Genomic DNA, 25,826 nt, shown 5'->3' on the forward strand with positions numbered 1-25,826 from the left:
GATCTTTAGCTGAATACTGAGTTTCTTAGCCCTGTAAGCTGGTAGTACTTCTGGTTTGCCCAAAAACTTACTTTTAGGCATTCCAGATGTTACAAGGTTAACAATGAATGGAACTTTGGAATTCATGTGCACATCTATAGGTAGGCAAATGGTGGTTTTAAGGACAGCAGTTTTGGACTTCCATGACTTACAACCTGTTAAACTCCCATTGTAAACACTAAATCCTTTTTGCGGGCTTCAAAATCTCCTAAGTGTTAGGAGCAATTTTATCTGCGTTTCCGGTTTTATAATCATGTCCAACTCAAATAAAACATGAAGGGAAGCAGTTCTTGGCTTTAGACAGCAAGCATGCACTCCTCTAACTATGTAACTTGTGAAAAGCAAATGTAGAATAAAGCTTATGACAACAAATATAAGAGGTATGTCCCTCTTGCTTTCCAGTTTCATACCAGAGACCAAGTACATTACAACAAGTTCCTTCTAAATATTCCCTACAGAAATACTTCTTTCTCTAGGACCATTGTAAAGATTTGGAGTTCCTTTTTTAATACGATTTTCTGTATCTTGAACTTGTTAAATATTGAGCTTTTTCTTCACCTGCTTTATTATGATTTACTCCTAGGTCTTTTTTATTTCTTCTTTCACATAAATTAAGAGAAAAGAATATTAATTTCTTTCTGGAAGGGGCATACAGATGGCTTAGTGTTTAAGTTCCCAGCTCTGCTAGTGAGCAGTGAAGTGACTTTTCTATCAAATACCAGATCCTAAAACTGTACCACAAGACACACCTGTATCTTTGAAAATCTGCAATGTAGAGGGAATTTGAAGATGGCAGGACTGTATTTTTTTGTATTTTGAGAATCATGTCCACCTCCCTTCTCTCACCCTATCTGTTGGCATGTTCTGAGTGTAATCAGATCAGTATAAGTTCATCAGCATTCAAGCCTTTAATCAAGACATGCAGGTGAAGACAAGTACAGGCCATAATAAAAGCAGCAAGCATACTTTCATTAGCATAAGCAACTAAATGGATCCAGTGCGGAAAATTAAATGGTCCCTCCATCTAGTTATTCAGCTTGCTTATATGTTCAGGCCATTCCTCTGACTACTATCACCTTTCCTCTGCAAGTGCATTAGAAACAGAAACACACAAAAAAGATGGTATCATCCCTTCATCCCCGAAAGTGTATGAATAATAGCTTTGATATCTTTACTTTCAGACATTGACTATTTTGATCTACCAGCCACCAGCTGTAATGAACAAAACTTTCATACATTTTTTGTAGGAATTACAATAGCTGATGTGTATTTTAATACATCTCCATGATGCTAAAAGTAAGTCAAAGATAACCTCCTGTTTTCTGTTAATTTATCGCACTGGTGGAAAAAAAATTTCCAACACCAAAGCAGATCATCAGACTGACTTCTAGTATCCTAATTAACAAAAAACACATTACAAAACCAGAGAAGTTGGCTTAGTTGAGTGAGATGCTCCAAAAAAATTGACCAATAGTTTTATGTGAATAGAGTGAATGAATAAAAAAATTTTATCCCAGAAACTGTAGGAGATAAAAAGCATTTGGAAAAGGAGAAGCTGACATACATGGCCCCTACTGTTCGCTTCCCTTTCCCTTTTCCCAGAGTTGCCCAGTTAAGTTTGCTGCCAAAGTAAATAGTTGATGGTGTTTAGTACAAGAACTGCTCCAGATTTCCAATGTTAAAAGAAATTATAGACAAGTATAAAATTTTGTGTTCGGAGGCTAATCTGCAAATAAATACCATAAGCTAGCCTCTCAGAAAAAGCAGGTTTACAGATTTGTTTCAATGCTGCATGCTCATGAGTGAAAGAGGAAATTTTCTCATTGCCACAAATAAAGCTGCAGTATTGAACAAGTGTTCATTATAAATTAACCCAACACAGGAAGGAACGCCTATGTTACTTTATAGCTGTCTTAATGCAAAAATATTGCTGGATCAAGTGTTGCTGCATCCTCATTACTTCTTACAGGAAAGAAGTCTTGAGGTTTAACAGCCCAGAGTCCTAGTGCCTATGTTCAGACAGTCTTGGAGTTCACACTACACCAGAGGGAACTCTTTATGTAGTCTAGCACAAACCTTTGCTTAGTAGACCTTTCATAAGAAATGTGGTTTGTAGGCTTGATTAATTAGCATTTGCCTCTAACAATGAGCTAACGAAAAGAGCTCAATTACCCTGCAGAGAACTCACTGAAATTTTTCTATTGCTACAACCACAAATAAGGCTGGACTGTATCAGTAACAAAGAGCATTTTAGAGTTCTGGGCTCCCTGTTATCAGACTTTTGCTATTAACTTAGCTAGGAGGTCAACAGAGTCACTGATAGAAGAGATTTGCCTTGGTATACATTTGTGTTTAACTTCCTTCAATTTATTTTCAGATCCTGTTTTTCTTAAGGATATTAATTTAGGAAAGAATAGATGATTTATAATGAGAAGAATCACTTCATTATATTCTAAGTTTCTACTTCATTTTTACTCAGTTGTATTTAGGAGATTCCATTATGGCCCTGTGTCTCTGCTATATAGATCTGTGGTTACGCTTTATACCCTCCTGTTAAATAAGCTGAAGCTTTGAAATGAACAAAGGAAGCATACTTCTCCACACAGTGCATAAACCTGTGGAACTCATTGCCATGAGATGCTGTGGATGTCAAAAATATAAATGCCTACAAAGACAGTTACACAAATCATGGATGAAAGTGTGCTGAGGACTGTTATACAAAAGATGCAGCAACAGCTTTCACCTCAGGAAATACCTGCACTACAGCTTCTCCAAAGTGAGGGCATTTATCAAGGGAAGTACCGCTCTGTATGAAGCCTTTCCTTATCATCTTTTTCTAGAGATGGCTATCAAAGACATGATTCTGGGATGAAGGGTCATTTAGTCTGTTCCAGACAAAGCAATTTTTCTTGCTGTTCCTAAACTGCCTATGTGATCTAGCACTACAGCCCTACTTGAATGACTGCAGCTCAAAGGTAATTGCTCTTCCAGAGCTACTAAAGTAGCTACTGTATACAAGAAACCCTCCTCAGCAATCAACAAAATGAGACATCTGTCCAAGATGTCCTATGCTTATCTTTGCTTATGGTTTATACCTCCTATTAAATAAGCACCATGTATGGCAGAAATGTAAAGCACAAAGTCAAGATATTTTCTGATACACAGACAATGAAACTGTGATTGTGCTCTCTCCTAGTTCATTGCAAAGCTGCAATGCTAAGATGTGCTACAGAAACTTGTAAGTTGTGCTCTTCACATAAAACATGGTTTTGGAAACTGTTTTAGGAAGAAACAGATTTGGACTTGTAGAAAGCTCCTGTGATTTCAGTGAGTCTCTGTGTGAGTGCAAGCACCCTCCCAGAGGATGCTTAGGAGAGGCTCTGAAAAAGCTTTTCTTAGACAGTTAATCATCTGAGACTCAGCCACAGTGTCTGTCCTTGCATGCCAGCACAGAAAGGCACTTCCCATTGTGCAAGTGAGGAGGAAGGAGCTGCAGCTGCTGACTGGTTGGCCTTTCCCAGAAAAATCAGCTACAAAATTAAAACACCACACTTCTCAGTGGCAAACCAGTCTTCCATGTTCAGAATTACCACAGTTTTCAACATGTGGTAGCATAATGGATAAAATAAATTTCTGCAGTTCCCAGTTTCAGTGCCCCTTTTTTTCCTAAATCTTCCTGATATGATTATTAGAAATTAGAATTATCTGGTACTGATTGCTGTTCAAAATGCTCAGATTACTTCATATTGCACAGCTTTTTTGTATTATTCATTTTTCATACTAATTCTATGACATGTCAGTTCTCTTATACTTAATTAATATTTTCCAACTCCACGCTTTATTTGGTAATTTTAACATATTCCTCTCACACCCTATCTTCTCTCAGGGCAATTTAGATTATAGGGACTTGACAGAAAAGAAAAAAAAAAAGAATCTATTAATAAATTCAGCAAGACTTGTAGGAATGAAAATGTATTTTGTATCGGGATAAAAGTAAACACTGTATTTTGGGTCAGTCACTGTCAGTTAAACAGCTATGAAAATTGTTATTTCCCACAGGTCTGACAGAAACCTGGGTATAACTGTTTTAATAACTAAATGCTTAGTATGAAATCAAAGCCATGAAGCAACCCTCCTTTTAATAACCTTATACATTTTATTACAATCTCATCCCCCTGATTTTCACTGAGACCCAAGGTATTTACTTGGTCAGAGTACTTGCTTAAATACTAAATAGAAAATCTACCTAAAGCAGTATTAATAAAAGACATTTAAAGCTATTAACATTATAAACAGTTGCAATGAATCTTTGTAGCCAGGAAACTCAGTCTACCCAGAACACAGTTAATTATCTTTGCTTCATTAAAGTGCTATTTGTGGAAAAGCTCACCTAATTTAAAACAGTGCTGCTTCAGATATGGAACTGCTGCATTTCTTAGCTGCATCCTCAGCTGGAGTTTGGATTTTAATATGAAGTTTCTTAACAGCCCCCAAAGTGACAACATTATCTACATACTATTTACATTTCTAAATGTTCCTCAGAAATAAGTAATTCTTTAGTAGGGAACAAAATTGGTTGATTCTTTAGTTCTGGCTGAGTGATTCCATGGCAGCTCATTTAAGAATAAACTACATCTAGTGAGGTACTGGCCTTTACCAGTGGCCATGTACCTTTAAAGCTATCTTTAAAACACAATCCTCCTGGTAGCCAAAGGAACAGAAACATAATTTAATTTTCTCTGTTCTAATCTTGAAGCTCTTTCTCATACTGCAAAATGGTAAATAAATGTCAATTCAAGAAGCAGCAGCAATTTATATTCTTGTACACTAGAAAGTCAGTTCCAAGCTCTTAGATTTATTTTGCTTTTACAACTCTTAAGATCATACCGCCTTTTTCGTATTTTTAGGGTTGAAAAATAGTTCCCAAGGGTCTAAGTTTCTTTGTATCATATTGACAGTGTGCACCATTCACTCCTCAAATTTGTTCTTTTTTCTTTTTAAAGATTCCGTATTTATTCTAAGCATTAAATATAGAAGTAAATTTCAGTTATGAACCATAAATTACTGACAACAAAGTGGTATTCAAGCCTTATTCAAAGTAATTTTTTTTCCATGTGACACTAAAATCACTGCAATTAAAGTCAACTTAATTTTGAAAGTTTAAAATAGATCAATATTTCCCTTTTAAAACAGAGGGACAACTTTAAATGAGTTTCCAGAGCTCCTACTTGTACAAGAATATAGCACATATTTGTTTCCACAGAGATAACAGCTATTCTGCATCCAACATGTAAAATCACATCTCTTGTGTAGTACCATTGTGAAGAGGATCTCGCCAGCCTCCCTAGTCTAACGCTGCATGAAGCCCAATTACCCTTGCTGTAAATAAGTACAGAAAGCTTCACTTTCACTGAACGTGAGTTTGTATATAGTTACCATCAATTGAAATTAGAAACCAGTTTAGGCTGGTTTCTTGGAAATCTGACTTTTGTTTTGTAAGACATTAATAGACCATATGAAATGCTCGTGGATGTAGTCTCTTATATTTAAATCAAACTATTAGAAAGAAACCCAAACAAAAACCCAGTTCTATATATCTTCACTGACGTCTGTCACACATCCTGGGAACCCTTATTTTGTTAGACTACCACCTTCTCTTTTGAAGCAGTGAGCTCCAGAGGGTGATCTTTGAACCACAGGTGATCCACAGGGACAGATGGTGCAGTCTGTAGCTGTCCGATGCATTGTCTTAAATAGTGTTTCAGTTAAAATTGTGAGAAGAATGCATCTGTGGGTGCATGGAGGTTTTTGACCAACTTTGGACTTTGCTCAGAGTATTTGGGTATCTCTGTGGAGGACATCTAGAAGGTACTAATGAATGCCTTCTTTACATTGTCACTGGTATTTGTCAAAGTCACTCACACAGGTCAGTTTTCAAAGAAAAGAAAGCTTCAGTTTCTCCTCCAGCCGTCATCTGATAAAGATTGGATTCCACCTTTACAATTAGTAAGACAGGTATCTATCTGCAGTAACAGAAGATCACAGTACTGTACTGTTACGGTCCTGAGGCTACCAACAGCCCTGACTGTCCCTGCCCAGCTCTGCCCATGGCTCCCCGCACCCTGCCCACGGCCCACGACCCCATTCCAGCCCCCAGGGGGGCTATCAGTCCCCGCCCCAGAGATGCTGCAGCAGGGCCAGTCTCCAGCTCCAAACAGCCCTGCCCTGCCCAGTCCATGAGCCTCACCAGCCGGGCCCACCTACTGGTCCACGTCCTAGCCCAAGTTCAGCCCATCCCTGATGCCAGAAGCTGGGGCTGCCCCAGTGCCCCCCATCTTTCCTGCTCCTGACTAGGGGTGGGACAGGCCCTGGCTGGTGAAGCCCCTGACCCACTGGCCCCTACAGGCCACCCCTGTGGTTCCTGGTCCCTGTCCCCAGGGAACCTCCAGCCCTCAGGGCACCCTGACGGTACAACTAGATCACCAGAATAAAATCAAATGTTTCAGGTCGTTCTTTATTCTTTCTTCACCTTCTCTTTCCAAATCTCCCTGTTTTCCAGAATGCAACAACCTGTAACTGCTTAGCAGCCCTGACCATCAAAAGTGCATCACTCCCATCCCTGCTTTCAGTGCTGGCTCCCAGCTGAATACGATTTGAAGCTCAGTGTGTCGGTCCTGATCTCGAAAGGCCAGCATTTGACTGGCCTTGGCAACCTAAAGGATGGTCTCAGTCTCCCCGATCACCACCTCCCATGACAACTGCATTCCTCTGGGGAACTGGAAATGTCAGACATCAAAGTAAGACCCATGAGCGTGGCAGACAGTTTTCTCAGCAGCTGGCTTGTGACTAAGAAATTTGCTGTGACAGAGATCAGAGTGACCACAAACAAAACGTAAAGCTCAGATGTTTGACCTAGCTTTCCCAACGTCATGATAAAAGGAAAAACATCCACTGACAAGAGGATGAAGAGGAACATTAGGACAGATCAGCAGCTGCTTTAAAGGTGTATTGTTTGGATAAAACCAAAGGAGATGAGGATCCTTAACCTACGGGGCCTCACTTGTATATTACTGTTGCTAGAGAAAGTTTTGCTGGAAGATCTGTCAGTAGAAAATGATGATTTGATGAAATGGAAGGTTTTTCCCAGAGTATATTAATTAAATTTTTTAAAGGTACGAGAAATAACAGAAGTAGCATGTTCTGCTAGTGTTAATATATTTATTTTGACCTTATGAAACATGTTTAGTTCAATGAAGTCAAAACATGTCAAGTTTTATGTTAATTTGATGTACTATAATGGTTAAACCATGTCAACTAGTGCATTATGTCAAGTCAAAGTAATATAGTGAAACAGAATATGACACTTTCTGTCATAACATAATATTTCCTAGCATGTTTTGACATATTCTATTATTGACATCACATTCCTAAAATAAAATAAATTTGAAGTAATATTTTAATTGTTCTATCACAATAGAAATATTTCAATTTCTAATCCAATTACCAATATAACTATTTCATCTGTTGCTTACAGTCAGAAATTTCAACATTTCCAGCAGAATAGAATTTTAAAATTTTCAAACTTTTCTCACACTTGATTTTTATAATGCTCAGATGACCAAATACTTCAGTGGTAAGTATAACACAATAAAATAGAAAAATAAAATGGCATTCACTGTCTCCTTGTTTGTGTCATAAATAGGCTTAGCTATTTAGAATGACTGCCAATGTCCAACCCTTCAAAGTTGTTCAGGTGCTAAAAAATATTTATAAAAGCAAACAAACCATGGATATATTCTACTCACACAGGAATTTAACATTTTTTCCTCTGTAGTTTAAAGGCATATGTCTCCCAATTTTCTCCCTTTACAACATGTAGATGATGAAAAATAGCCTTATCACCCTAAGTGATTTTAGATATTCATCATTAAATCTGTATTTATTATGCACAGAATCCATTAAGGAGGATTTGTCTCTGTGGTGAAGGGCTGGGTTTTGTAGGGGTTGCAGTACATCTGTGCAGTCATCCTGATACTCCCTTTACAGTGTGACACAGGCCTGCATGGTAGAATTTTGCTAAGCACTAGGCATTGCAAACAAGGCCTGCAATAGTAGGTAAGTGATGTATATAAAAGCTTTGTCTGATCCACTGTCATTTACAGCTGTGACATTATTCTTAATGCTTACCATGAATTAGGGAACACCAGGGAGAGTGACATTCTTAGATTCTGGTTAATGAAAAGGCTCTGTTGAAGTGAACAGCTCAAAGCACATGATAAGGTAGATTTGCAATTTAGGTCAATGTAAGAAGTTCAGAGGAGACATCAAAGGAAGGAGCTTATGCAGGATGGAAGAAGCAATTTATCTCTTCTCTGAGACTCTCTATCACTAGTTGCACTCACAGGCAAAACTGATGCAGTTACGCTCTGCACAGTGTAATACTCCAAAGGTGTTACATATAAAACCATGTTTTACAAGCCATACTATCCTTAGAGAAAGAACATTCACAGCTTTAGTGCTATATGACTTTATACAGACTTAAGCAATACCTCAGGGTTTACTTCTTTAAGAAACAGAGCTTGTCACAGACCCTGTTTGAGGAACAGATTCCAAACCTCTATTCAGATAGAGAAATGTCTTGTTGGGCCAGAGTATTAGAATCAGAGAAATAGGGAGAAACCTCCTGGCTCAGTGAATAGTAACCTGCTATCATATCATCCAATTCTTTTCCTAAATATAATCCTTAACAGTAAAGATACAATAACCACTTGAAGCAGTTGCACAGCAAGAAAAGAATGGGAATCTGAAAAGCATAATTTGAAAATTTAATAAGATCCTGTAATTTGTTGTCCTATTAGTATCTTGGCATTGGTAAGAAAATTAAGGTCTTGATAGCATCTTTTTAAGAAGTAATAAAAGCCTTAAAGACAACATCTTGGATCTCTTCCAGGATGAGCCATTATCCAGTAATTTGAAGAAAACTTTCTATTTGAAGCTGCCAAAAATTACAAACAAGCATTTTTCTTTACATGTTTTGCTGATGATAAGAAACAGTCAAAAGTTTAGTAATACATGAAAATATTTTTTCTTGTACAAATTACTTCCACAGAAAGAATAGATGGGGCATAAGATAATCATGTGAAAAACTTTGTTCACCTACCTGTTCCCATCTTGAAACCCCATGAGTGTATTCAAAGAAATACTCTTCCCATAGATAGAGGAAAACTTTCTCATTGACTTTACTGGAAGCATGTCAAAAACATAAGTGATATCTCCAAGAGCTCTTCAGAGATAAGTCTGTTCCTATCCTATGGCTGCCACACATATGATAAGAATAATCTCTACCTTAAGCTATACACTTGAGGTTTTGGGCTGTTTGAGGCTTTTGGGTGAGGATTGAGAGGGTAAGGAAGAGACAAGAAGCAGCTGCTCTGTAACCTAAAAGCATACTTTCCCCTTTCCCAGAGCCCTGAAGATCAGAGAGCAATGTTTGATGCTTCTGGCTACATGAGACTTGTTCAGGCTCCATAGTTTCTTCTTTTTGCTAAGAGCTAGTTTTTGAAATACTTGGAAAAGATTCATTGTAACTTGTTTATTACAAAACTATAGCTTCATATGAAATCAATATTTATAAAATCTGAGTATAAAGGTAGGAAAGTGTTATGTTCTTATGTGGACAGGAGACTGGCTTCAATAACCAGAACTTTTCTGGAGGGGTGCAAGGACTAGTGTTAAGATATAAACTTCCTGCTATTCCATTTCTCACTGTGGGGTTTGGGGGGGGTGTGGGGGGGTGGTGTAGTTTTGTCCAGCTAACAAAGCTGGTAGAAGTGGGAAGATAATGTGGAGTTAAGTACAGTAAGGGACCAGGTATCTCACAGCTTCGCTCATCGCTTATTGCTAAGTGCCTTGTAAGTTTAACTACTTAACTGATAAAACAACTTTGCAGATTTTCCTAGCCAGGATGCAGTCCTTTGGTCTGAGGGTTTACTCCACAGTTAGTCTGTTCAATGGGTTTCCTACCAACATTAAATTCTTCTATAGCAACAAGCAATATCCATGAATATACTTATCAAGAGAAATGATGACTAGGATCAATCAGCATGTTTTTTATCAGTACAATGTATCTTCTAGTTATCAAAACTACAGCAAAAATATGTGTCTTACCACTCTATTCACTGGTTTCTCATGGAAAAGGTCTGTTTTACAAAGTGCCCATTGGCCTGGACTCAGTAATCTAAAAGATCACTAATGCTCTGGCATGAAATCTGTGATCAGTAATCTTTCTAATGATGAACAAAGAACAAAAATTAAAGTCTGTTGCTACAGAAGACAATTCTCTCAGATAATAGCTCAGGTGGAGCTAAGAGTAGGCTCAAAGGCCCGTGCAATCGTCAACATTCTCTGGCACAAATATCAGGTTAATTGATTTTGCTTCTTTTAATAAAAAACACTCAATGTTGCATCCATAACAAATTCTCCATGAACATATAAATCAAAAAAAACCCCCAAAATACTGTCCCATAGTCATAATTCTTCTTTATGCAGAAATAAAGAGGAAAAGACTAAATTTTACATGATGGGAACCAGTGATGTTATTTAGTTTACTAGTTTAAGGTACTCACAGACACCACCAAGACATCAACAGCATAAGAACCAAGATAGACCAGGAAAGTCCTTTCCACTTGATTAACTTTCATAGCTGCCTCCTTTTAGCATACAAGAAGTGTTTCTGCCAGACCTCTCTGCTTGCTAAGTAATGTTACTATCTCAGGCATACTTAAGACTCTTTTTCAACCCTGAAAAGTTTACAGTATAATTAGCAATAACAAGGAAAAAGAAAATTATACATGTATATGATCACAGAATTATTATTAATGCATTATGTTTGAGAAGGGGAAGAGATCCACAAGGGGACACAAGAGTTTTAAAGTGGAATTAAAGAATTTAAGTCTGAAAATAAAGAACACTTAAAAATCTGTAGGATACAGATTTTAGATATTTTAGTATTTATTTAAGTGCACTAAATATACAGAAGTAAATTGGTAGCTCTGCAGCAACTTAGCACCTATTTCACACCCTAAACCATGCTAGGGTTTTTAAGGTTTGCTTTCTCACTGTATATTCTGAAATGACCAATCCTGCAGATGTGCTTTAAAGATGTCTGTTTCACGAGAGGAAATGGCCTTAAGTTGCGGCAAGGGAGATTTACGTTAGATATTAGGAAAAATTTCTTTACTGAGAGGGTTGTCAGACATTGGAATAGGCTGCCCAGGGAAGTGGTTGAGTCACTATCCCTGGAGGTATTCAAAAAGCAAGTAGACAGGGTACTCCAGAACATGGTTTAGTGGGCATGGATGATGGTTGGACTCGATGATCTTGAAGGTCTTTTCCAACCTAAATGATTCTATGATTCTATGATTCTTGCCTACAAGACCAAATTATTAAAAAAACCCACAATGTTGATTTTTGTTCAAAAAGCTGTGTTGGTGTCGTTGTCCCATGAAGGTGAAACTGCTTGGGTTTTTTGTTCTCAGAGTGTCCTTTTAAGATCAGGGTCAAAAAGCTCCCTTTGGGGAAGGAGATTCTTCACTCCCAAGCAAGCAAAAGGTTCCAGACCACGAAATATGGCAGGCAGACAGGTGAAGCAGTAGAAGTCACAGCAAGTAGAAGCCTGAGAGGTAAGAAAATCTGAGGAGAATGCAATGCGGATCAGACTCGGAGGTCTCAGTGGCAATGGAAAGACCCTCTCACAGATCGATCAGGAACTATGAAAATGAACTGAAATAAAAAAAATTAAAACCAAAACAAAAAGATACCCCCCAGAAGCCCACCACATCATTACTACTGTTCTTAAAGGAAAATACATCTAAATCTTCAGGAAAAGAGTAGCCCAGGGGGCAGTTCTTACAATCAAATCCTCAGCTTGATTCTGAAAGAAGTCTAATCTTCATATTGAGCACCCAGATATACATTGGGACTACTAGGTGTTTGGACACCTCCAGGTGTGAACCACGACTGTTCCACAGCTAGGGTAGTCAAAAGGGCTGCCCAGAGACTTTGTGGCGTCTCCATCCTCGGAGGTATTGAAAACCCCACTGGACGGATCCCTGAGCGACCTGCTTCGGGCTGCCGTGCTTGAGCAGGAGGGTGGGACACGATGACCTCCAGAGATCCCTTGCCAACATCAGCCGTTCTGGGATCCCGTGATCTCACACAGCGCCTGCTGTTACGGCACAGAGAGGGCCCGGCCAAGGAGCTGGGAGCGGTGGGCTCCCAGGGGCGGCGGGGCAGGGCCCGGCGGGCAGGGCCCGTCCCACCCCGGCAGGGCAGCCGGTGGCGGCCGGGGGCAGGCCAAGCCCCAGCTCCGGGCATTGGGCACCTCCCTGGGGACAGGGGTGGGCTGAGACCAGGCCGGGATGTCAGCCTGTGGGTGGCCGCTGCTCAGCAGGGCCCATGGCCGGGCCCACGGCTGCGGGGCAGCGGGAGCTGTAGCTCCGGCAGGGCCCAGGCGAGAGACTCAGCTGACAGCGGCTCACCTGGGCTGGGGGTCAGCCCTGGCCACGGCCGCCTCGGGGCGTCTGGGAGCCTCTCCCAGGCTCAGCAGCACCGGCTCTGAGCTGGCCCCGAGTGCTGGCAGCCAAAAACCCCTCCATCCATGAGGCGAGGGAGGTCTCCTAGTGCACCCTGGGCTGGTATTACAACAAATAATAAAGCTATACTTTCATTTTCCCGGTAGCTAAGTGCCACTAGCTCTGCTATTACACTCCTGAATGCCCATCTCTGCAGCGTCTGAGAAACCACAGACCTCGGCCAAGAACAGTAATGGGAATTCACAAGCAATACAACTGTCCTGCGGAAATGAGAAAGAGAGACGAGCTGAAAGAGGGTGAGAGACAGTTCAAGGGTATTATTATACTCAACTAGGCAGGTCAGGCTGAGACAGAGGAGTCCCTTAAGTAAAGAAACAAAACCTAAAGTGTTTCCTTTCAGTGATAAAGGACATTTGAATGAATTGCTTGGGGACACTGAGTGGGCCTGCCTATATACACTTTGGGAAAGGGTAACTGCAGTGAAATGAATTCAAATCACTGTGCTTTACGCTCAAAGGTCATATAAGTCAATGCCACAACTTGGAACGGGACTGCAGCTTCTGACCAGAGAAATAATTTCAACGTGGAGCTTGCTAAGCTTCAAAGAGCACCTATATAATATCAAATGTCAAATTGATATGTATAATGTCAAATGGTAGCAGTGGGCTAGACCTACCCATTCCAGGCCTACTTTTTTTACCTTTTCCTTTGGAGAAAGCTGGCTCCAAAAATAAACAAACAGCAGCAACTATCAGCTTTATAAACATTTGGAAGAGGTTGCATAGCAACAACTTCAGAGCTATCGTCCTCCTCCTTGGAAATTTATTACTGTCAGGGTGAGTGGTGGGATTAATTACCTGTTTTGCTACCTTTTGTCTCTCATGTACTTTGGAATTCATACCTGGAAGAAATGGGATTTTTCCAAAAATATTTGCCATTGCTCTAAAAAAAATAGACTCTTACCACAATAAATACAAAGTAAAATGCGTATTAGATGCAGATATTACAGCCATCGCTCACCATTGGTGATTAAAACAGTCAGCTGGAACATAGAAGGCTTAGCTCAAGCCCCTGCCATAAGCCTGAGTATGACTTTTCCAAATCAGAGGTAGTAAATTCAGTGGACTATTGAATAAAGAAAAGTAGGGTTATCATTTCCCACAAATGATGCATACGCTACTCATAATTGATTACACTATTACACTATGGTACTTTTGAGTAATATGGAACAGATGTCTCTCACTCAGATTTTCAGCTGAGAAAGCGACCTATCAAAACTGCGAAACAGATTCTATGAATAATTTCAATTTCAACAAGTTTACAGTTTTTGTAGAAAAAATAACATAATAGTTCACTGAAAACTCTTGTCTACCTATTTATTACTGAAGATTCATTCCCAGACTATAACTGATATTAAACTTATGTAAACAGAGTTTATATGTGCCTAGCATGGAAAATAAAGAGTTTGTTTCTTAATTTCTGGACTGGAACACCAAGCAAGTGAATTTACCTTTTTACTGCATTCCGTTGATTCTGTTGCAACCACCAACAGGGGATGATCAACACTGGAGTTTTGGGACTTCAGATCTCTGTTCATATACTGTCCACATGCAGGCATCAATTGAAAATATCTTGTTTATTGGCTACATGAGTAACTGAGAGATATTGAGCAACCTAAAGCAAAGAACATTCTTAGGTATCCTTAGCAAGACTCAACTTCATCATTCTCAGACACTAACCTTTGGAAGGGTTTTGTTGTACGATGTAGAGACTCCTGTGTTAGGCTAGGACTGACATGGTAAATTTCTCTATGAACTATTCTTCATGCCATAGAAAATCCTGTGCACTGTAGACAGCAACCAACGCACAGAGGATCTGGCCTTTGGTGCTACACTTAATTAGTTTGTTCTCTTTATGTGAACTTTTAAAATACAACAGACACAGCAATACATTTTTAATCTTCAGTATCTTTGTATTCAATGATTTTTTTAAAAGATCGGATGAAATAATCTACATAATATGATAATCCATTCATTTTCAAAGACAGACCCAAATATGAAGAGAAGCAAAACAAAAAATTATGATTATTAAAATATAGCATTTCAGCTCTATCCAAGTAATTTTTTTGTTAGAACCATAATTTGTTGTTGTTGTTTAAAAAAGAGAGCTTTATATGCGGAAGTTTGGGACTGTCCCATGAAAGCAAAATATTCCTGACGTAAAGAATCCAGAGATACTGTTAGTCTCCTGCTACTGTATTTTATAAGTTTTCTGCTGTGGGTTGCTAAGGTATGAATGACAAACCAGTCCCTGTGTTTTACTTTGAATAATTCTTCCTACTTTCATAAGATCAACAACATCATCTATCCATGTCCTGGCTGGTCAGCCACTTGATCCTTTGCCTAGTCAGAAGTATATGTTATTTGTCTGAATCTTCTTGCTTTCACCATTTTTCAAACCAAGCTCTAATGCATAGGTTTGCGTTAACAAGCTTTTCAATATCATTTCTTAGCCAAGTGTTACCTTACTGCTGACTCCATTCAATACATCTTCTAGGATATTATTCTCATCTTAAAAAGTTCCTCCTGAAGTTGCTTCACAGCTCCTTTTTAAATTGTTTTCAGCTAAATACAACTGTGCTCTAAATACAGCTGTACTGCATATCCCTAAGTGCACAGAAGGTAGATCAAAAACACAAACTCAACAGATATTTTCTAATGTAATTTTCGAGAAGAGAAAAAGTCTAAGTAATTCAAAAAGAACTACTACCTTTATCTGGAAAGAGCAGTCCATGTAAAGTGGGCAAAGATGCCATAAAGTTATATTCGGTTGCAAAAGATAACATAATGAACTGCTTAGCCCCAAATCTCTTCGAAATTGTGTTAAAAGAATGCTTGACAACTTCAAAAACTCAAGTTAGATTTGCCAATTTTAAACCAGTTTGCATACAACACATTTTGTTACCCCTTACATCTGTATGGCTATTTCTTCTATTCCTGCAGATCAACAAGGTTTTACAAGTTAAATAAATTGTATTTCCTCTCCACAATAGCACTGAGATGGGCAATGACAAATTTAAATGCAATGACTTACATTTATAAATTGCAGAATATGACAAATCTTTCTGATGCATGTCAGTGCTCAGAGTTTGGTGTTTTTCCTCAGACTAGACTTTCAGAATGAGGTTAGTTCTATCACCTGCACATTCTGAGAAAAAGCCTTACAAACATTCCATACTGTCACAGCAAGCCAGAACACTGTCATTAAAAAAAAAAAAAAACAAAAACCAGTAAAAATGGTCTTGTACAATAAAAGCGGCTAGTGGACAAACTGTAAAAGGGTTCATAAACTTTCAGTCTTTCAGATCTTAAAAGTGTAAGTATGGGGAAAAAAACTCTTTGCAGGATGAGAGTCTGAAATACTCTTCAAACAAGAACTTTGAGCATTCACATTACATTGTTCTTTTGTATTCAGAGTGACCTGTGAAATGCTGAGAATGCAGGAAAATATGTTAACCAAAAGACACTGTGGGACAAGCAGTGAGACACTGTGGGATCTGAATATGGCATATTACTTCATGCATGGCATGTTGTTAAAGACAAGCGCCATTGGTGCAATGAGGTATGAAATAATACTTCATAATTCACACACAGGAGTGTCTTACTGCAATTATGATTTTGTGTTGTAAAATGTGATTTAAAAAAAAATTTGTATATGTTAAAAAATAGGTTTCATAAATTACAACCAATTCATTTTATGATTGTTAGATCACCCAATTTCTACTGTCTCTTTTTAATGACAATTAAGCACGTCTGATTAAAACGATGCATAGACAGTTATGACTTCTAAATCTCCTTAAACAGTATTGCAAATTTTCTTGCCATTTCAATGATCATTTTTTTCCCTTTCTTAAAGTGGGGTTTTTTTACATTTTAATAGATTTTTAAAAAATAATTTCTGGTTGTTCGATTTATAGTCAGTTTAAGGGATTATTGTTATTGTGAATTACCTTTGTCAAAGCAGTGGTATTGAGACAGATCATGCCTCCATCTTTCTATAACTACATGTATGTAAATGTATGATATTTAGGCTGTCTTGAGGTGGTCAACTAGCCTGAGCCACTGAAGCCAACCTTCCTTATCGACCTTATCATTCTTATCCACAACAAACTAACCCATATTGAGCTGCTTATTTCTTGAGCCTGACACTGAGTTCTGTCTCAAGTTTCCTTGCAGAGCTTTCCAGATATTAATCTATAGAGTACTTGGTGTATGTCCCTCCAGATTTGTTTCTGCTCACAGGCAGTAGAAAGAAAAAGTGAGGCACAAAAGGCTGTAACTCAAAACGGACAAATCTGTGCTAATCAATTTCTTGTGCTTGAAGACTACTCTGTATCTAAGCTCCAGCCACTTTGCAGTGGGAGGGTTTGGGAGCAAGCACTGAGAAGCCAGGCTTATATGCAAGAGTTCAGCAAAACCTGCAGGCTCTGAGAAAACTGTCATTGAAAATTATGGTTAAAGATTTAAAAGTTGCACTTGAAGACAAGCCTTATACAAAACATGGCCTGTGTTTTGTATACATCCGGTGGGGGGGCCTGCATGGCTCACCCGTGGCAGATGGTCTGTATAACATTTGTTAAGAATATGGGTGCAGACACTATGGGTAAATCAAATACAGCAAACTAGCTGGGAGGGCATCTGCCCCAGATCGGTGATGTTGAAGAGGAAGGTGACAGTCAGCTGGATTAAGCAGTTACCAGGGGATTAGTAAGGGAATTCGGTCGGGGTGGGGAGTGAGGGAGAGAGGAAAAAGAAAAAAATGGGGAGTCACCTTGAAAAGCAGTATGAAAGGAACACGAAGATCCGTAAGGGGAGGAGAGACCCCCCCCCCCCCGGGTGGGGGGAAGCCGGGTGGGCAGGTGGGTGGGCGCTGCCCGCTCCGGGGGGGCCGGGCAGCGCTGCCCCCCCCCAGGGGTAGTGGGGCTGTGGGGGGCACCCACACCGCCGGGAGGGGATGGGGAGAGCCGGGTGCCCGTGACTGTGTGGGTGTGAGCTGGGGGGAGTTATAACTTTGGTGGATTAGCTATAGAAGGGTGTTCAGAAATTTGTGTGTGTCTAGTACTGCAGTTTATCTGGGGTTTTTTGTTGATCCTGTAGTTGATGTGTAGTTCTGAGTTTCACATAATTATGTCATTAATAAATCAAATGGCTTTAATCATTTGATATGACTACATGAACTGAGCAGGTTTGCACTGCAACACTATATATAGTGTGCATCCACACATATAACCAAACAGAACAGGCATGACTTTGGTCAGACTAGCCTGGCAGCCATGTGACCCATGTCAGCTAACCAGAGGCTTTCCACGCAAACTTGACTAAGACTGCTAAGCACTGCATCTCAGCCTGCAAAGATTAAAGAAAAAGGAAATAATACATGCTAGAGGGATAGCTGGGAGGAAAGGGACATTGGGAGTGAATGAGAGGATTGAAAGAAAGTAGCATATATGTGCCTAGGAAGGATTACAGGGTGGAATAAAAAGAAATGAGATGAATGAAAGGTTGTAACAGGAAGGGAAAGCAACAGTGCTACAATAAAAAAACAGAAAACATTTTTTTAAAAAGGGGGGGGGGGGGGGGGGAAGAGTGCTAATAAGCTGTCACTCTTAATGGGTCACCTATTCCTTGAACTAGGCATTCATAGAATATTTGTGGATCTGAGGAAACCAATATATTCAGTCTTTACTAGGACTATGCAGATTCAGCCCAAATGTCCTGTTTCTATGGAGAGCTGCACGTCTGTTTCTTTTCTGCTCTCTGAAGAATTCCAGAGAAGAGGATCGGTCTTCATCTTCAGAGAAACTCCAAGCCTCTTAGTCCAGAATATCACTATGATATTTGGTGAAAAAAATTGGTATCGGTTTCCTTGATCACGATTGTCAAATCTGTGTGAAAATACATGGATGCTTGATGCTTTTCACCCGTGATGAAGCACTGCTAACATGACCATAGTTTTCTTATTTGTGTCATCCCATAGACAAAATGCATCACGGTAATTATAAATAGTTAATTCTTGGCAGTTTCAGCTGTGTAAAATTATACTAAGACAGAACTTGCATTCCAAATTTATGCCAGTTGAGATCTTGCTTGTCTTCATACAGATGCATGTCTTGCTAGATTAAGCCCAGTTTTGTACATAAAAGGGGATTTCCTGTGGGATATTTAATTAGGTTCAATACAACTTGAATTACAATAAAAATTCAAACAGAATGAATTCATTCAGTTCTATTTCTAGTGTTTTCAGGATTCCATCCTGATCCATGAGGTCTACATTGAAATACTCTAGCGTCTGGGACTTGTGAGTACAGCTTCACTAAATTATAGGTAGAATTATGTGTTTGAATTCATAAAATACACATCTTGCTAGAAAAAGTTCTTTCTGAAACTATGTCTTTATAAACCTTGGAAGGACTCATGACGACCATTCAGCTGCTTCATCACAACATCTACTTAGAATATTTCTCTACAGCTGGAAATTTATGCACAAGCTTGAGTCAAAATGACAAGACAGACCCCTGGGATATTCTTTGGAATAGATTTTAATAGCACAGTTACATCAAGCTTTGCATTTAGAACAACATAATATCAGAATGATTACTAAACAAGGTATTTTTCATACATGCAACATAGCAAATCCCTTTTAGATTGCATCATGAAAGCTAAATTTATTGATCTAAAAACTTTGGTAAATGTTACAGTCCTGCATAAATTACATTTACTTGTATTATTCCTGTTACAGAGGGAAGATAAAGAAGAACTGCTTTGAATAAAAGTGATAGAGTATAAATGAAGCAAAGTTACACTTAGGCTGAAGCTATTTTGATTACCCAGAAATAAGACGTGAAATATTTCACTTAATGCACAATAGATATGACAAGCCTCTGATGCTTCTCCCTCCTGAGCAGACAGGGTGAATTTGTATTAGTCAGGGGATTTTATCCATTCACCTTATTTTAAATGCATAGGTCTGGAAAAACTGAGTATCTACAAGTCTTCTGAGGAAAATTCCTGGAGCTTTTGTCTGCCTCCTCATTCTTTAATTCTCGTGCAGCTTAAATGGGAGGAGGGATGCTCTTATGTAAATTTCATTTAATTATATTGCAGTCTTTTGACTCTCTTTGGTTATATTCAGTTCGTCCAAGGAATTGATGACCATTACCAAAAGGGTTAGATACAATAATAGCTGTTATTTATTTGAATTGTGAAGCTGCAGTTAGTGCCTCATTTCTGCACTAGTGAGGGTTTTTTCTAAAGTATGCATGTACACATACACACACACACATACATATACACATGCAACACCTGAGCTCTCCTCAAACACTTACTGCACTTTTCAGTCATACAAATGTCTATTTATTACCAAAGGAAAGTAAATCTGTGTAATTAGAAGGTGTTTTAACTAAAAATTCACTTATATACCTGACATGCCTAATAATACTTCATTTTGTGGAAATTACCATTTAGGTAAGATCCTATGAATAAAACTGTTGCTGTCATGATATATTCTGTGGTATTATCTCAGGTGAATATGTACAGTAAGAAAGCAGCCCTTGTTTTGTTTTCCAGTCTTCAGTTTCTTCAGTGAGATACTATTTTCCAACCCAAAACTTATGACAAGAAAAATAAACCTGTTACAATCACTCAGGTAGTTTTCTTTGCAGTATGATCCAATGTTTGAAGCAATTAAAACAAAGCATGAATCTTGCTAATCAGTGTGCAGTGTATAAAGTTAGCTAACAGGTAAACGCTTTGCTGCACATCAAAGCAGTATTCATTTTCAGACAAAAAGTCAGTCTTACAGGTGCAGAAGCATTTTGATTCCAGTTAATCAATTTGTCCACAGTCTTATTCACTGTTAACTCACCATATATAATACAACATTTTTAACAGTTAGATTTTGAATCCTGGTAGCTGTCCAAGTAAATGAACTTCTCTATCAACATATCTTAATAAAGGGTGTGACTAGAGTTTACATAAACTTATCAAAGGTGTATTAAATATTGATCTCCTAGTGTGCTGGAGCAGATCATATGCTCATTTAATCAATTACTAGATTAGATCTTTATTTTAGGATTAATTTTTTTGAGCACTTGAATACAAACTTCACTGTAACTAAGCCACTTGTAACTTTAGTTTTAAATGAGAGACCAGGCACCAATATTCTGTCATTAGAGTCCTAAACTATACAACTGTCCTTTCCATAACATTTTTACGTTTGTATATTTCATATGCAATCTCATATACTATGAATCAAAAGTGCAACAAAATACTTTGGGATGTGATTGAAGGATCCCATGCTTAAGAATCAGGACTTGATTAGTGGCAAGACCTTGCTAAGCACACTGAACTTTTGACAAAGAAAAAACCAGAAACCTCTTTCCAGAAGTTTACTGACACAGTGATCGTGAAGTATGCATTAAAAGTTATCTTCAAATAAACTGTCCCAGGACTGATCCTGGGGCTGTTCAGTTATATTTGACCAAGTTCTTATCCCCAAGTGCACGCCTCCCAGGAGCTGCTTCTCCCTGTCCCCAAAGCCAGGACATTTGTGGCAAAAATCATCCTAATGGCAGGAGTCTCCACCCAAACCTGAATCTGGAAATCTGCCTCCCTATTCTTTTCCCTTCTTCCTATCCCTTTCCCTGCATTTTAGAGAGCACAAACTTCTGTTTTTCTGAACTTGAGTGAACTGCCACACTGCACAACTGAGCTGGGTGGTACTGGAAGGACAGCACACTCTTGACCTGGTTAGAATAGAGTTCCAAAGTAAATATGAAATATTCCTGTAATAAATAGCAGGATAGGTCTGAAATACTTTCTGTGAGTTTTGCAATGTTGTCTACTTTAGACTGGCTTTCCAATTTTTTTATGTGATCATACCATATGGTTGCATATTCATGTCCTGTAGCTTTCTTAATAACTTACAAATTTGTTGCTCAAATCTAACCTAATGGAATAGAGGTTTCAGGGATTATAATCCCTTACAAATGAATACATGGAAACGGCTTTTACTGCTGTCCCTAATGAAGAAAAATGCTAATAATCTCACTCAGGCCTATGAGACTCCACAAAGTGAGAGTTTTCAGTGGTCCTGTTCTTCACAGTATGCCTGTACATTTCTCAGTTCTTCTCACAGAATTATTTTTGTTTACCACTCAGGGAGGAAGAAATAAAAAAGCCAGCTCAAGGCTTAAAACCTTTCTTACATGGTATTGTAGCTGTAGATTTAAAGCATCTAACTGGACATCTTCTAAAAGAATGTATTAAACCAGCACTTCAGGAGCCAAAGAGCTTTACCATCTTTTAAACCTTCTTGACAGTGTCCTTAAAGAAAGAACAGGAATCAATGGACTCAAGGAACTAATGGACCTGCCAGTTCTCTGAACACCTCTAAGAACCATGATCTAGACAAGTGACCAAAGATAATGAAAGGAGTGAAAAACAAAGGCACCAGAGAGAGGAGGTGTTTCAACATTTTTTCCCTTAACCACAATTTAACCATTTTCCACAATTAACAGAGGTTCCTATAATGAAATTGTGAAAGGATTATGTATTTTTGTTTCTTAAGCTCTTGTACTTAATAAAAGAACCACATTTTAAGTTGAAGTGCATTGTGATTAAAGTATTTGTTGTGGTTTAACGCAGTGGCCAGCTAAGCCCCACACAGCCGCTCACTTATTCCCCTTCAGTGGGATGGGGGAGAGAACAAGAAGGGTAAAAGTAAGAAAACTCATGGGTTGAGATAAAGACAGTTTAATAGATAAAACAAAGCAAAATAAGCAATTCACTCACTACTTCCCATGGATAGGCAGGTGTTTAGCCATCTCCAGGAAAGTAGGGCTCCATCACATATTAACTTGAAACGACAAATCCCATAACTCTGGACATCCCCCCTTCCTCCTTCTTCCCCTAGCTTTTATTGCTGAGCATGATGTTGTATGGTCTGGAATATCCCTTTGGTCAGTTGGGGTCAGCTGTCCCAGCTCTGTTCCCTCCCAACTTCTTGTGCATCCCCAGCCTACTCACTGGCATGAGAAACAGCAAAGACCTTGACACTGTAAGCTCTGCTCAGCAATAGCTAAAACATTGGTGTCTTATTGATTCATCACAAATCCAAAACATAGCACCATAAAAGCTGCTATGAAGAAACCCTTAAAACTTTTGTTAAGACAAAATGAAGTATAGGCCTTCTGGCATTTAGGCCCTAATATCAGGCATCGTTTTGTCTACAGAGACAGAAGAGTCTGGTGACTCTTGAAGAGTCTCATTCACAGTAGTTGGATGGAAGATCAAAACAATGCTTGCTTTATAATTAACAATAAAACTATGAGAAAGAAGATTTTTGCAGAAAATCTGCAGCTTATACATTTTAGTAGACAGAAGAAACTTTTACTCTAGCAATGCAACTTTCACCACTGCCATGTCTTTGTTACTTGTCCTAGCGAATGCTTTAGTGATGGACTTGCACCATCTTCTCTGAAAGCCATTCCTTAAAGTACACTGCACTTCAGGTAAAAAAAAAAGGCATTTTCTGCAATCCAGGAAGCCGCTGGTAAAATAAAGGAACTCAAACCACAAATAGATGACTTCTATCTCAGGAAAGACAAATCAGCAAAGTAAGAACAATCCTGCCAAGATATAGAAATGCATTCTTTGTTATTTCCTTTTTTTTCCACTAAAGAACCTGTTGCTACAAATTTTTCTTTTTCACTGACTTTCATTCTGATCTCCACTGTAATTATCTGATTATTAGCAGTGAAGTGCAGCTAAAACATATTCTTGACTGGATTTAGAATTTGGTCTCCCAACATTAGATCTTCTGCTAACACTCTACAAAATACCAGGATACAGAGAGATCACTGTTATTTCTACTCTGATACTCTGCACATTTTAGAACTTTTGAAAAAAGAAAAACCAAACACCTTCTCATCTATATGAGAAAGTGATCTCATCTGAGTTAGATTCAAACAAAATCTTATTTCATTTAGATAACCCAGCATAGACCTTGACTGCATAAAATAAAGTTTCAGGGAAGGAACCATTATCTTCAAAAAAGACAAACTTTGTACACCTCTTTGCTTTGGTTGGTTTTCCTTTTGCATTTCTCAGGCTTCTTTGTAGTGATGCCAGGCTAATTGGACAATTTGCTTCCTTGCATCATTCAAACTCTGTCCATGCTATAATTCCAGTATGCAGTCTGTACTGCTGTACAGAACAGAGTACTGCATTCTGCTCATCTGTAAATGTCTCAGCATTTCTACCTGACCTTTTTGACTTAAGTACACATGTAATAGAATCAAATCAGAGAGAAGATGATAGCATCAGGATATTATTCTTATTGATAGCTGATCTGTACCTTGGAATTTCACTGATCACAGGGTAGAAGACAAACTGAGAGCACATGGAGAGATGTCACTGTCTACTTGAGTAAAAGCAAGGAGAAAGGAGAAATTAGTTTCAGCTGCACGAAGTGCAAGTATAACATGCCAAGAGTGGGAAGCTATGTTACTTACTCTTTTTATTCAGTGCTCATCTCAGTGACATCACTGTCTGTGCCTGAGAAGACACAAAGCACCATGCTCCAAAAGAGTATAACTCCCAAAGATACCATCATATGCCAACCCAATTTCTCTGAAGAGCCTTGCAATTATGTTCCCTTGATAAGTGCTACCACTGACCATCAAGTAGGTGTCCTTGTTCAGACCAGAACCTGTCCTCACCTGCTGTCAAACTGTGTCACTGCCTTGAGCCTGTCAACATAGCAATTGTGAATGTCCATAGAAATCAGAGACATTCCTCTCTCTCTCCACCAAATTTAGCTTGTGCTCACTGTGAGTAAAGGAATAGGAAAACGGAAAATTAATAGATGCATATGAAGCACATGTAACTGAAAGCAGTAAACTGACATATTTTCATCCTCCTTAGAAAGGATCTGTGGCAAAGCAGGACTAACAGAAATGGATGCAGAGTATGAAATAGATTTGGCACACCAAACAGAAATACCAAATAGAAAGTTCTCAAATAGGAGAAGAAGTTAGAAATAACAAGGGAAAATATAATTAGTGAACCAGCAAAGGGCGGGGGGGGGGGGGGGGGGGGGTGGATTGAGATAAAAAGAGAAAACTGGAAACAAAGGACTAAATAAGAGGAATGAATAAATAGAGAAGATCAGACTGCAGCATGCCAAGGCCAAGGACAAAAAGCTGACTGGGAGACAGAAGTGAAACTACAAAGAAATAATGGGCAAATAAGAACTAGTAAGAAGAATACAGTTTGTGGGACAGTTAGATAAAAATAATAAGTGTTAAGAAAAAGACAGAGAAGTATGGGAAAGAAGAAAATACTTTTTACAAAAGTGAAGGGATGCTAAATATTCCATGTGCTGCCCAGCCATGCTCACAACTTAATGCAACATTATTCAGACAACAGTATTTTGGGTTACATTTAGGAGACAATTAGGGCTAAACATCCAATAAGCATTGATACAAAAGGTGATGAACATGAATATCCATCTGAGGAATGTAGCTCTTGGCAATTTTCTGCTCTGTCAGGTGTTGATCCAACAGTAGTGAATAGAAGGAAAGGGGAATTAAGTTAGAGTAGTAGCTTGAAAGGTATTCTTTTTTCTCTTTAGATACGTGATTCACAGTTCTCGAAACTCTAGGGGAACTGAAAATTTTCCTCTTCATACAGGTTTGGGTTATAGCAATGCATTCCATGTATAGGGCATCTGTCAGCCAAAGTCCTTTCATCTTGAGGGAAATCTGAGAATGTAGTGGTTACCCTACAGGCAGAGGGAAGAGAGCAGACCAGTGCCATACCAATTATACCATTTCTCAGAGGGATCCATTACAAGCACTTAAACTCCTTCAATTCTGCTTCATAAAGGCAGTCTGTGTCAAAAGCTGAAAGCCACTGGTTGAATTCTGAGCTGCAGATCTTCACTCACAAGGATTTGGAGGAGGAGGAGTGGAATACGACTAATGCCTCCCATAGTGATGAATAATCTTCTTTGAAATGTTAGCAATCATGCTGCATGTCCCATATTTCTCTATTTGTGCACAATTCATATGCAGCTAATAATGGATAAAATTTGCAGGGACAAACAGCTATAGTAATGTTTTTCACCTTTTTT

The sequence above is a fragment of the Aquila chrysaetos genome, chromosome 5, assembly GCF_900496995.4.
Source record: "Aquila chrysaetos chrysaetos chromosome 5, bAquChr1.4, whole genome shotgun sequence".
In the NCBI taxonomy this organism is placed as follows: Eukaryota; Metazoa; Chordata; class Aves; order Accipitriformes; family Accipitridae; genus Aquila; species Aquila chrysaetos.